The sequence below is a fragment of the Dendropsophus ebraccatus genome, chromosome 2 (assembly GCF_027789765.1).
Source record: "Dendropsophus ebraccatus isolate aDenEbr1 chromosome 2, aDenEbr1.pat, whole genome shotgun sequence".
NCBI classification, from domain to species: domain Eukaryota; kingdom Metazoa; phylum Chordata; class Amphibia; order Anura; family Hylidae; genus Dendropsophus; species Dendropsophus ebraccatus.
The window spans coordinates 5,037,584-5,048,636 of record NC_091455.1 but is presented as its reverse complement, the minus strand read 5'-3'; the positions used below and the strand labels follow the sequence as shown (position 1 = coordinate 5,048,636).

At 49.0% G+C, this 11,053-nt stretch overlaps 1 long non-coding RNA gene across 2 annotated transcripts; it reads right to left on the bottom strand.

Moving 5' to 3' along the window:
* Nucleotides 1-1,184: 1,184 nt before the first annotated feature.
* Nucleotides 1,185-10,628, bottom strand: LOC138784257 (uncharacterized). 2 transcript variants are annotated; one of them, XR_011361796.1, is made up of 4 exons: nt 10,599-10,628; nt 4,441-5,714; nt 2,277-2,412; nt 1,185-1,749 (listed from the first exon to the last, which is right to left on the bottom strand). It is a non-coding gene; the product is annotated as an uncharacterized lncRNA (long non-coding RNA). The 2 variants fall into 2 exon arrangements; XR_011361795.1 differs by lacking the exon at nt 10,599-10,628 and having other exon boundaries at nt 4,441-5,718.
* Nucleotides 10,629-11,053: the final 425 nt, after the last annotated feature.

Below are 11,053 nucleotides of genomic sequence, written 5' to 3'. Positions count from 1 at the left end.
AAAGGAGGCATCTCCTATAGGAGACTACACAGGAGGCATCTCCTATAGGAGACTACACAGGAGACATCTACTATAGGAGACTACAAAGGGGTCTTTTGCTATAGGAGCCTAAGCAGTGGGCATCTACTATAGGGAGGCTACACAGGGGGCATCTACTATAGGAGACTACACAGGGGACATCTACTATAGGAGACTACACAGGGGGCATCTACTATAGGAGACTACACAGGGGGCATCTACTATAGGAGACTACACAGGGGGCATCTACTTTAGGAGACTACACAGGGGGCATCTACTATAGGAGACTACACAGGAGACATCTACTATAGGATACTACACAGGAGGCATCTACTATAGGAGACTACACAGGAGACATCTACTATAGGGAGGCTACACAGGGGGCATCTACTATAGGAGACTACACAGGGGACATCTACTATAGGAGACTACACAGGAGACATCTACTATAGGAGACTACACAGGGGGCATCTACTATAGAGAGACTACACAGGGGGCATCTACTATAGGAGACTACAAAGGGGACATCTACTATAGGAGACTACACAGGGGGCCAAAAGCAGATGTTATGCAGGATGCATTGAAGAAGTTAAGCCACGGGGCGATGAGCAGGAGCAAGAAAGCGCCAACCTGTCAGGACAAAGCTCACCTGCTCCTCATTCTCCCGAGGGAACATGCATGTACCACCGAAGCAAGCCGAAGTGGGAATGTATGCTCCGGCCGCTGGGGGGTTAATTTACATACACATAGCGGGATGTCAATCCCGCTGCGAGTATGTATTCTCATAGAAAAGAACTGTGAAATCCGCTGCGGATCTGGTGTGTGTGAAGGCACCCTTAGGGTAGTCCAACTAGTCTTCACATTAAGTAACTAACCAAGTCCCAAACTTACCAAACTACTACTCCTAAAGAGACTTTGTCTAAACCTTAAACTACTATTTAGCACCGTGTGTACAAGGACTCTGTATTTCATGCACTACAGCTTTAAGAGGACTAGTCTGTCTCTTTATATTTGCAGCATCAGTGTTTGGAGCCATGGGGATTATCTATCCTCTATTAATGGGACATGGAGGCATCAGGCCTCAGTAGTGCAGCCTCAGTAGTGCAGCCTCAGCTTGTGACATCATTAGATCAGATATGAGCACAGAAGGAAGACGCTACAATGTGTTGTTTTTATATGTTTATTGCTTATGGCGATTGGGATTATTTATGGATAAGAATTCAGATACAGCGGCTCCTGTCCATCATGTAAGGTGGAGGATTATAGAGGAGGCTCCTGGTATATATATAATCACCTCCTGTCCATCATGTAAGGTGGAGGATTATAGAGGAGGCTCCTGGTATATATATAATCACCTCCTGTCCATCATGTAAGGTGGAGGATTATAGAGGAGGCTCCTGGTATATATAATCACCTCCTGTCCATCATGTAAGGTGGAGGATTATAGAGGAGGCTCCTGGTATATATAATCCCCTCCTGTCCATCATGTAAGGTGGAGGATTATAGAGGAGGCTCCTGGTATATATAATCACCTCCTGTCCATCATGTAAGGTGGAGGATTATAGAGGAGGCTCCTGGTATATATAATCGCCTCCTGTCCATCATGTAAGGTGGAGGATTATAGAGGAGGCTCCTGGTAGTTATATTCGGCTCCGGTGACACTGGGGCTTTATAGTTGCAGTGCTCGTCCAGCAGATCGTCGTAGCCGGTGATGTTCCCCACAGGGTTTTCCTGAGGAAGAGAAAATTCTCATTACGGTGATGTTTTCTAGGGTCACGCTTAATACCAGGACACCACCTTCCCCCATTTGATAGCCCAGGCCATCTGTAATACTGTTATACATCACATTATTTATGAAAAATGAAAGGCCTACAGTCTTTACAACAAGATGTCTCACTTTTCCTCACACTGCCATCCACTGCCTGCTGCTAAGGGAATCCTGTCTCTAGAAGCAGAGAGATCAAGACAGAACACAGGAAGTGGGGGTGGAGCTGTAATAGTGCAGAGAGAGAACACAGGAAGTGATGTTGGAGGGGTCTCAGTTGTGGCACTATGGAGGAGAGGGGAGAACTTTTACCTCAGACCACCAGGACTATCATTATACTGTGACTAACCCTGAGTAGCCCCCATGTTATAGTGATATCATCTATGTAGGAGGTTGGCACAGGACACATGCTCGGGGGCATTGTGGTATCACTTTTCTATTGCCTGTACAGCAGAGACATCTCCCTGCATAGTGACCAGTAGGGGGCGCTCACCTCTGATCAGGGTCACCGCTCTGGGGAGAGGCTCACATTCTTCCATGGACGTCTTCTCCATCCTGAAGCTCCTCAGGGAGGTGATAGTGAAGCTGCGGAGCTGACGCCATCTCTCTCCACATCCATGCTGGGAAACCTGCGGAGAGGAGACAATGAATGGGATTGGAGCTTTGGGGGTAACATTAGGGGTTGGAGGATTACAGAGGGTCAGAAACCGGAAATCCCCCCAGACTCTTTTCCATGTTGTGACATCTTCAGGTCGCTGTATCAGAGTCACTCATCGCCGGCCATAGCTGGGATTAACTCTGTATCCGGCCGTATCCCACCTATCAGCTCCAGGTCAGTGACACCAACCTCACCATCTGAGAGTAACAACCATTTACCTCACTATACTTTATACCCTGGCGGAAAGTCACTGTCACTGCTGTCTATGAGAGTCCACGTCACTGCTGTCTATGAGACTACACGTCACTGCTGTCTATGAGAGTCCACGTCACTGCTGTCTATAAGGGTCCACGTCACTGCTGTCTGGACTGCCGATCATCAGAAGATCCTCCTCAACTCCAAGGTGGGTAAAACAGGTGCAGGTCCAAGAGGTAAAAGTGATATAAAATATCATAAAATTTATTTAAAGAATTATGCCAGCGACACAAAACGCGTTTCGAGACCGCTGCGGTCTCTTTATCTAGTGTCAAGTGTCTGTAGACACTTGATAAAGAGACCGGACCGGTCTCGAAACGCGTTTTGTGTCGCTGGCATAATTCTTTAAATAAATTTTATGATATTTTATGTCACTTTTACCTCTTGGACCTGCACCTGTTTTACCCGCCTTGGAGTGGAGGAGGATACTGACTGTCTTTAATACCTGTGGGGATTAGTCGGGAGTGGCTGCGGTTCATTCACATGCTATCAGTAAGAGTTGGGCCTTACACCAGCACAACCTGCTCAGGTGAGAGATCTATGTGATACTTTCACCACTTCAGCCCTGTCTGAGTCACGCTATGGAGCGCTGTCTTATATTTTGTTTTGATCATCAGAAGAAACATAAGAAGGATAACAGGCGACACATGTCCCAATCTCCTGCACACAGTCCCACCAGGGCTCAGAGAGGCAATTTCCCAGCCATACAGATGATATAAAGGGGCAGGGTATGTGGCTTACGTTATTACTGGGGTCACTATGTGGAGTATTATTGGTGCACCATATTCTATTACAGCTGGTGTCACCATCAAATCGTCAGTGCCGGCAAAAGGGAATAGTCACCAAACTGCAGGACGGAAGCGAAGCGGCAGAAGAGCTTTGGATTTCTTTTGTGACATGGTTGGAATTTGGTGACCTGGTGCGGATTAGATTCGGTTGTATTCCGGCCTTGTATCTTGGCAATGAATGTTCCTATTTATGGTTATTATTCGGGGACGGTGAGGGGTATTATGGGACTGTGTGGCGTCATTTCTCAGGCAGTGACTGGCAGGATTAGCACTGTATGGCGGATTATCTGATATTATTTGTACAGTTTATCCCTCACACCTCAGTCTGCAAAAACAGGGACACCTGCATTATAAGAGGGGTCCCTGCTCCAGGATGAATCTGATTCAGCTTAAAATAGAATTAGATGGAGGAACCGAGTGATTCCTTCTGTAATGAGTTTTGTAGGGTCCATTCCTCTTCCCTCCTGACAGATCCATCGTTATATATCCTGTTACTGAGGAGACACTGACAGAACCAGATGGGAAATATCAGATGGGAAATCTTAGAGGAAGTAAAGTAATCCAGAAGGCCCGGACAGTCACCCCGGCAGGTCACATTTACCATCAGGTCAGGGATTCTGTTATTAGGATCTTATATCCTCCTGTTCTCACCTGTGACTGATGTGACTGTCAGGCTCTTATTACCCCATCACCCCCATCATTATCTGCCCCCAGAGCTGCACTCCCCTGTGACTGATGTGACTGTCAGGCTCTTATTACCCCCATCACCACCATCACTATCTGCCCCCAGAGCTGCACTCACCTGTGACTGATGTGACTGTCAGGCTCTTATTACCCCCATCACCCCCCACCATTATCTGCCCCCAGAGATGCGCTCACCTGTGACTGATGTGACTGTCAGGCTCTTATTACCCCCATCAACCCCCATCATTATCTGCCCCCAGAGCTGCGCTCACCTGTCAGTCCCCGCGGTACAGATGACGTCTCGCTCTCCGCTCTTCTCTTTATACACAGATGTCACTTTACTGGATCCAGGTGAAAGTTTCTGCGCTCTTTGTTCTTTATTCCGGGGTCGGGAGAAGACAATGAACAAGCAGGGATAAGGCGGCTATGCTGGGGATAGGCTGCAGGTGGGGGTGGTGAGGCTATATTGGGAGATTAGGTATAGAGGCTGGGATGGTGCTGGCTGCAGGGTCTGTGGTGGAGAGGAGGGGGAGTAGTGCCCCCAAAAGAACTAAAAACCCCACTGTCTCTGTTCGGTGTATATTTCCCTAGTCTATAGGGAAATACAGAAACCATTACAGGATAAGCGTTTTTTTTTTTTCTGTCCAAAATGTTAAAAACAGTACAGAGTATGTCTGTATCGGGGCCTGTATATTGGGGAACCAGTGGGTGTAGTTATGGAGGTGGGGGTGTTTGGGTTGGGGAAAGAGATTTTTTCATTCAGGTCTCGGGGCGTCAGGTGATGACTCCCTGTAAGACTCTGTGCACACTGTGTTCAGTCATTCCCTTCCGGTATACGTCAGGAAGGCTTCCCGGCACATGCCGCCAACAGGAAGCCCCAGGTGTGATGGACAGTGTGGTGGCTTCTGCAAGGGGAATGGAGCCCTATGGATATGTTAGGTGCATGTGCCCAGAGCTTTATCCACTGTATACACACATGGGGGGCATTTAATAAGGCCAGCGTATGAGAACACCGGCTTTAATTAGGCCCCACCCCCTTTTCCCTGGCGGGGTTCATAATGAGGCGCATGCCTCTTAGTAGACCCGTCCGGCCCTGCGTCTAGTCCAGCAGGTGAAGATTTGCATCATTAGTCGAGCGGGGAGAAGGGGTGAATCTGCTTCTTCTTCCTTCATAAATGCCCCCCACAGGGTTTGAACACAGTGTATACAGGGTCAGCTATCAACAGCGGTCACCACGTCCGCCACTTCCATTTTCCCCTCCCCCTCCTCCTCCACAAATGTTTCAGTTTCTTTTTATGTTAACGCTTCCTCCTCCTCCTCCTATGCTAACGTTTCCTCCATCGACTTTGTCAACTGTTCCTGCTCCTCCTCCCCCACTAATATTTCCTGGTCCTCCTCCTCCTCCTCCGCTAACGCTTCCCCCTCCCTTGACATCACTAATGTTTCCTCTACCACTCATGTCTGTCTACTGTATGTAACGGTCTCTTGCTCTCTGCGGTCTCTGCAGTCTCACTGGTCCTGGCGTTGCTGGCACTGGGCAGGCGTCCTGGCAAGGAAACAAACAGGTGATCAATCCGATGAGGATGTTACATGACTGTGACCACATATTACAGAGTAACAAACTACCAATAAGGAGAGAGAGAGTCCTGGCCACAAGAGCTTACAATCTGTGAGGTAATAGCAATCGCAAAGTCTTGAATTTAAGACTAGGAGGTTCAGATAATAGATGGGTGGCAGATGCCATTGTAATGACTGGCACAGGGTAGAGCTGTCAGTGTCACTGGCACAGGGTGGAGATGTCGGAGTGACTGGCACAGGGTGGAGATGTCAGTGTGACTGGCACAGGGTGGAGATGTCAGTGTGACTGGCACAGGGTGGAGATGTTGGTGTGACTGGCACAAGGTGGAGATGTGGGTGTGACTGGCACAGGGTGGAGATGTGGGTGTGACTGGCACAGGGTGGAGATGTCAGTGTGACTGGCACAGGGTGGAGATGTCAGTGTGACTGGCACAGGGTGGAGATGTCGGTGTGACTGGCACAAGGTGGAGATGTCGGTGTGACTGGCACAGGGTGGAGATGTGGGTGTGACTGGCACAGGGTGGAGATGTGGGTGTAGAGGAGAGATGTGAATTGTAGCACCAGGAATCTATGTTCCAATACAGAAAAATAGAGACAATTATCCTGCAGAGAGGGGAGATATCAGAAGATTACAGTGATGAAGAAGGAGGAGGACGGAGTAATGTAGGAGGAGGAGGACGGAGTAATGTAGGAGGAGGAGGAGGAGGACAGAGTAATGTAAGAGGAGGACAGAGTAATGTAGGAGGAGGAGGAGGAGGACAGAGTAATGTAGGAGGAGGAGGAGGACAGAGTAATGTAGGAGGAGGAGGACGGAGTAATGTAGGAGGAGGAGGACGGAGTAATGTAGGAGGAGGAGGAGGACAGAGTAATGTAATGTAGAAGAAGGAGGAGGACAGAGTAATGTAGGAGGAGGAGGAGGACAGAGTAATGTAGGAGGAGGAGGAGGAGGAGGACAGAGTAATGTAGGAGGAGGAGGAGGAGGACAGAGTAATGTAGGAGGAGGAGGAGGAGGACAGAGTAATGTAAGAGGAGGAGAAGGAGGGCAGAGTAATGTAGGAGGAGGAGGACAGAGTAATGTAGGAGAAGGAGGACGGAGTAATGTAGGAGGAGGAAGAGGACAGAGTAATGTAGGAGAAGGAGGAGGAGGAGGACAGAGTAATGTAGGAGGAGGAGGAGGACAGAGTAATGTAGGAGGAGGAGGACAGAGTAATGTAGGAGGAGGAGGAGGACAGAGTAATGTAGGAGGAGGAGGAGGACAGAGTAATGTAGGAGGACAGAGTAATGTAGGAGGAGGAGGAGGACAGAGTAATGTAGGAGGAGGAGGAGGAGGAGGAGGACAGAGTAATGTAGGAGGAGGAGGAGGAGGACAGAGTAATGTAGGAGGAGGAGGAGGAGGAGGACAGAGTAATGTAGGAGGAGGAGGAGGAGGACAGAGTAATGTAGGAGGAGGAGGAGGAGGACAGAGTAATGTAGGAGGAGGAGGAGGACAGAGTAATGTAGGAGGAGGAGGACGGAGTAATGTAGGAGGAGGAGGACAGAGTAATGTAGGAGGAGGAGGAGGACAGAGTAATGTAGGAGGAGGAGGACAGAGTAATGTAGGAGGAGGAGGAGGACAGAGTAATGTAGGAGGAGGAGGAGGACAGAGTAATGTAGGAGGAGGAGGAGGAGGAGGAGGACAGAGTAATGTAGGAGGAGGAGGACAGAGTAATGTAGGAGGAGGAGGAGGAGGAGGACAGAGTAATGTAGGAGGAGGAGGAGGAGGACAGAGTAATGTAGGAGGAGGAGGAGGAGGACAGAGTAATGTAGGAGGAGGAGGACGGAGTAATGTAGGAGGAGGAGGACGGAGTAATGTAGGAGGAGGAGGAGTACAGAGTAATGTAATGTAGAAGAAGGAGGAGGACAGAGTAATGTAGGAGGAGGAGGAGGAGGAGGACAGAGTAATGTAGGAGGAGGAGGAGGAGGACAGAGTAATGTAGGAGGAGGAGGAGGAGGACAGAGTAATGTAGGAGGAGGAGGACAGAGTAATGTAGGAGAAGGAGGACAGAGTAATGTAGGAGGAGGAGGACAGAGTAATGTAGGAGGAGGAGGACAGAGTAATGTAGGAGGAGGAAGAGGACAGAGTAATGTAGGAGAAGGAGGAGGAGGAGGACAGAGTAATGTAGGAGAAGGAGGACAGAGTAATGTAGGAGGAGGAGGACAGAGTAATGTAGGAGGAGGAAGAGGACAGAGTAATGTAGGAGGAGGAGGAGTAGGACAGAGTAATGTAGGAGGAGGAGGAGGACAGAGTAATGTAGGAGGATGAGGAGGAGGAGGACAGAGTAATGTAGGAGGAGGAGGACAGAGTAATGTAGGAGGAGGAGGACAGAGTAATGTAGGAGGATGAGGAGGAGGAGGACAGAGTAATGTAGGAGGAGGAGGACAGAGTAATGTAGGAGGAGGAGGACAGAGTAATGTAGGAGGAGGAGGACAGAGTAATGTAGGAGGAGGAAGAGGACAGAGTAATGTAGGAGAAGGAGGAGGAGGAGGAGGACAGAGTAATGTAGGAGGAGGAGGAGGACAGAGTAATGTAGGAGGAGGAGGACAGAGTAATGTAGGAGGAGGAGGAGGACAGAGTAATGTAGGAGGAGGAGGAGGACAGAGTAATGTAGGAGGACAGAGTAATGTAGGAGGAGGAGGAGGACAGAGTAATGTAGGAGGAGGAGGAGGAGGACAGAGTAATGTAGGAGGAGGAGGAGGAGGACAGAGTAATGTAGGAGGAGGAGGAGGAGGACAGAGTAATGTAGGAGGAGGAGGAGGAGGACAGAGTAATGTAGGAGGAGGAGGAGGAGGAGGACAGAGTAATGTAGGAGGACAGAGTAATGTAGGAGGAGGAGGAGGAGGACAGAGTAATGTAGGAGGACAGAGTAATGTAGGAGGAGGAGGAGGAGGACAGAGTAATGTAGGAGGAGGAGGACAGAGTAATGTAGGAGGAGGAGGACAGAGTAATGTAGGAGGAGGAGGAGGACAGAGTAATGTAGGAGGAGGAGGAGGACAGAGTAATGTAGGAGGAGGAGGAGGAGGACAGAGTAATGTAGGAGGAGGAGGAGGACAGAGTAATGTAGGAAGAGGAGGAGGACAGAGTAATGTAGGAGGAGGAGGACAGAGTAATGTAGGATGAGGAGGACAGAGTAATGTAGGAGGAGGAGGAGGAGGACAGAGTAATGTAGGAGGAGGAGGAGGAGGAGGACAGAGTAATGTAGGAGGACAGAGTAATGTAGGAGGAGGAGGAGGAGGACAGAGTAATGTAGGAGGACAGAGTAATGTAGGAGGAGGAGGAGGAGGACAGAGTAATGTAGGAGGAGGAGGACAGAGTAATGTAGGAGGAGGAGGAGGACAGAGTAATGTAGGAGGAGGAGGACAGAGTAATGTAGGAGGAGGAGGAGGACAGAGTAATGTAGGAGGAGGAGGAGGACAGAGTAATGTAGGAGGAGGAGGAGGAGGACAGAGTAATGTAGGAGGAGGAGGAGGACAGAGTAATGTAGGAAGAGGAGGAGGACAGAGTAATGTAGGAGGAGGAGGAGGAGGACAGAGTAATGTAGGATGAGGAGGACAGAGTAATGTAGGAGGAGCTGGAGGACAGAGTAATGGAGGAGGAGGAGGAGGAGGAGGACAGAGTAATGTAGGAGGAGGAGGAGGACAGAGTAATGTAGGAGGAGGAGGAGGACAGAGTAATGTAGGAGGAGGAGGAGGACAGGTCTAGAAGTAGGAGGAGGAGGACAGAGTAATGTAGGAGGAAGAGACATCTCTAGCAGGTGGAGCACAGAGTAGCATAAAAGGAGGAGGACAGGTCTAGAAGAAAGTGGACAGAGTAATTTAGAGGGCAGGTCTAGAAGAAGTAGCATAAAGTAATGTAGAACGCTAGAGACAAATCTAGAAGGAGGATTATTACTTCATATAGAAGGAAAGGAGGAACAGAGAGTAACGTAGTAGGAGGACAGGTCTAGAATGAGAAGCACAGTGTAAGGCAGATGGAAGAAGATGGGTCTAGAAGGTGGAGGACAGAGTAATGTAGCTGTACAAAGAGGACAACATGAAGGACGGCTTTTTAGGGGTGATATAGAGAATAGTCTAAGAGGAATGTAGAAGTAGAAAGAAAGGTCTAGAATAAGAAGCCCTAAGTAATCTAGAAGACAGGACAAATCTAGATTTAGGCTCATAAAGCAATGTAGAAAAAAGAGGACAGGTCTAGGAGGAGGAGAACTGAGTACGGTTGAAGGGAAAGGACAGGTCTTGAAAGAGGTGGACAGAGAAATTTGGAAGACAAAAGGAAGGTCTGTGGTGAGGAAAACAGAGTAATGTAGCAAGAGGACGAGGACAGAGTAATGGAGAAAAACCATAGAGAATCCTTTCAGCAGCAAATAATCTAATAATAATATATATATATATATATATATATATATATATATATATATATATATATAATGTTACACCAGCCTGGGGTAAGTCAGAGCCATAACCTGAATGGGGCAGCAGGGCAGATGCATGACTCCCGCCCCATTCAGAGTTCCTGTGGTCGGGGGTCCCATCTTCTGACCATTGGGGGTCCCAGCAGTCAGTCCCCCATAGATCGGACAGTTATCATCTATCCAGTGGATCGGTGATAATTGCAGCAGGTTGGAGTTTCCCCTCTTACAGAGTAACCAGGACATCTGGTCCCCAGAGGCCGGCAGCCAGAGCTGGACACACGTCCCTGGAGATGGACGGCAGCTGATGTGCTTGTAGTATAATCCTCACCCTGCATACATGATGGAGCGCCCCCTATAGTCAGTGACTAGTCCCTGCAGAGAGTTCTCATATAGAGGAGTGGACTCACCTGAGAAGGGTCCTGCAGCCGCTGTGTCTGGCGCAGTCTCAGTGCTGAGTATTTATACCTTATTACGCCCCGGTGCCCCCTCCCGCCCTCACATTGTGGTTTTCCAGTGAATTCACAACCTGAGGTGAGATTTTCCTCAGAACAGATCAAAACCAACGTCGTCCATCTGGTGCGGAGATCGTCTTATTGGGACATCATTAACCCTTCATCATCCTTACACCGTTATGGGAAATCTTGGGCTTACGACATATCTGACATCTGTATCAGGTTATTCCAGGTCACAGGGGCAAATCCAGGACTGAGACCCGGAGGGGCAATAAGATGGAGGCGCACAATGCCGATTACTGAGGCCAAGTCCCCGACCCCTTCATAGATCTGTAACCAAACCATCAAGACAAGAAGCCAATAACAGCAGAACATGGAGACGCTGATCCCAGGGTCAGGACAGGCGGATG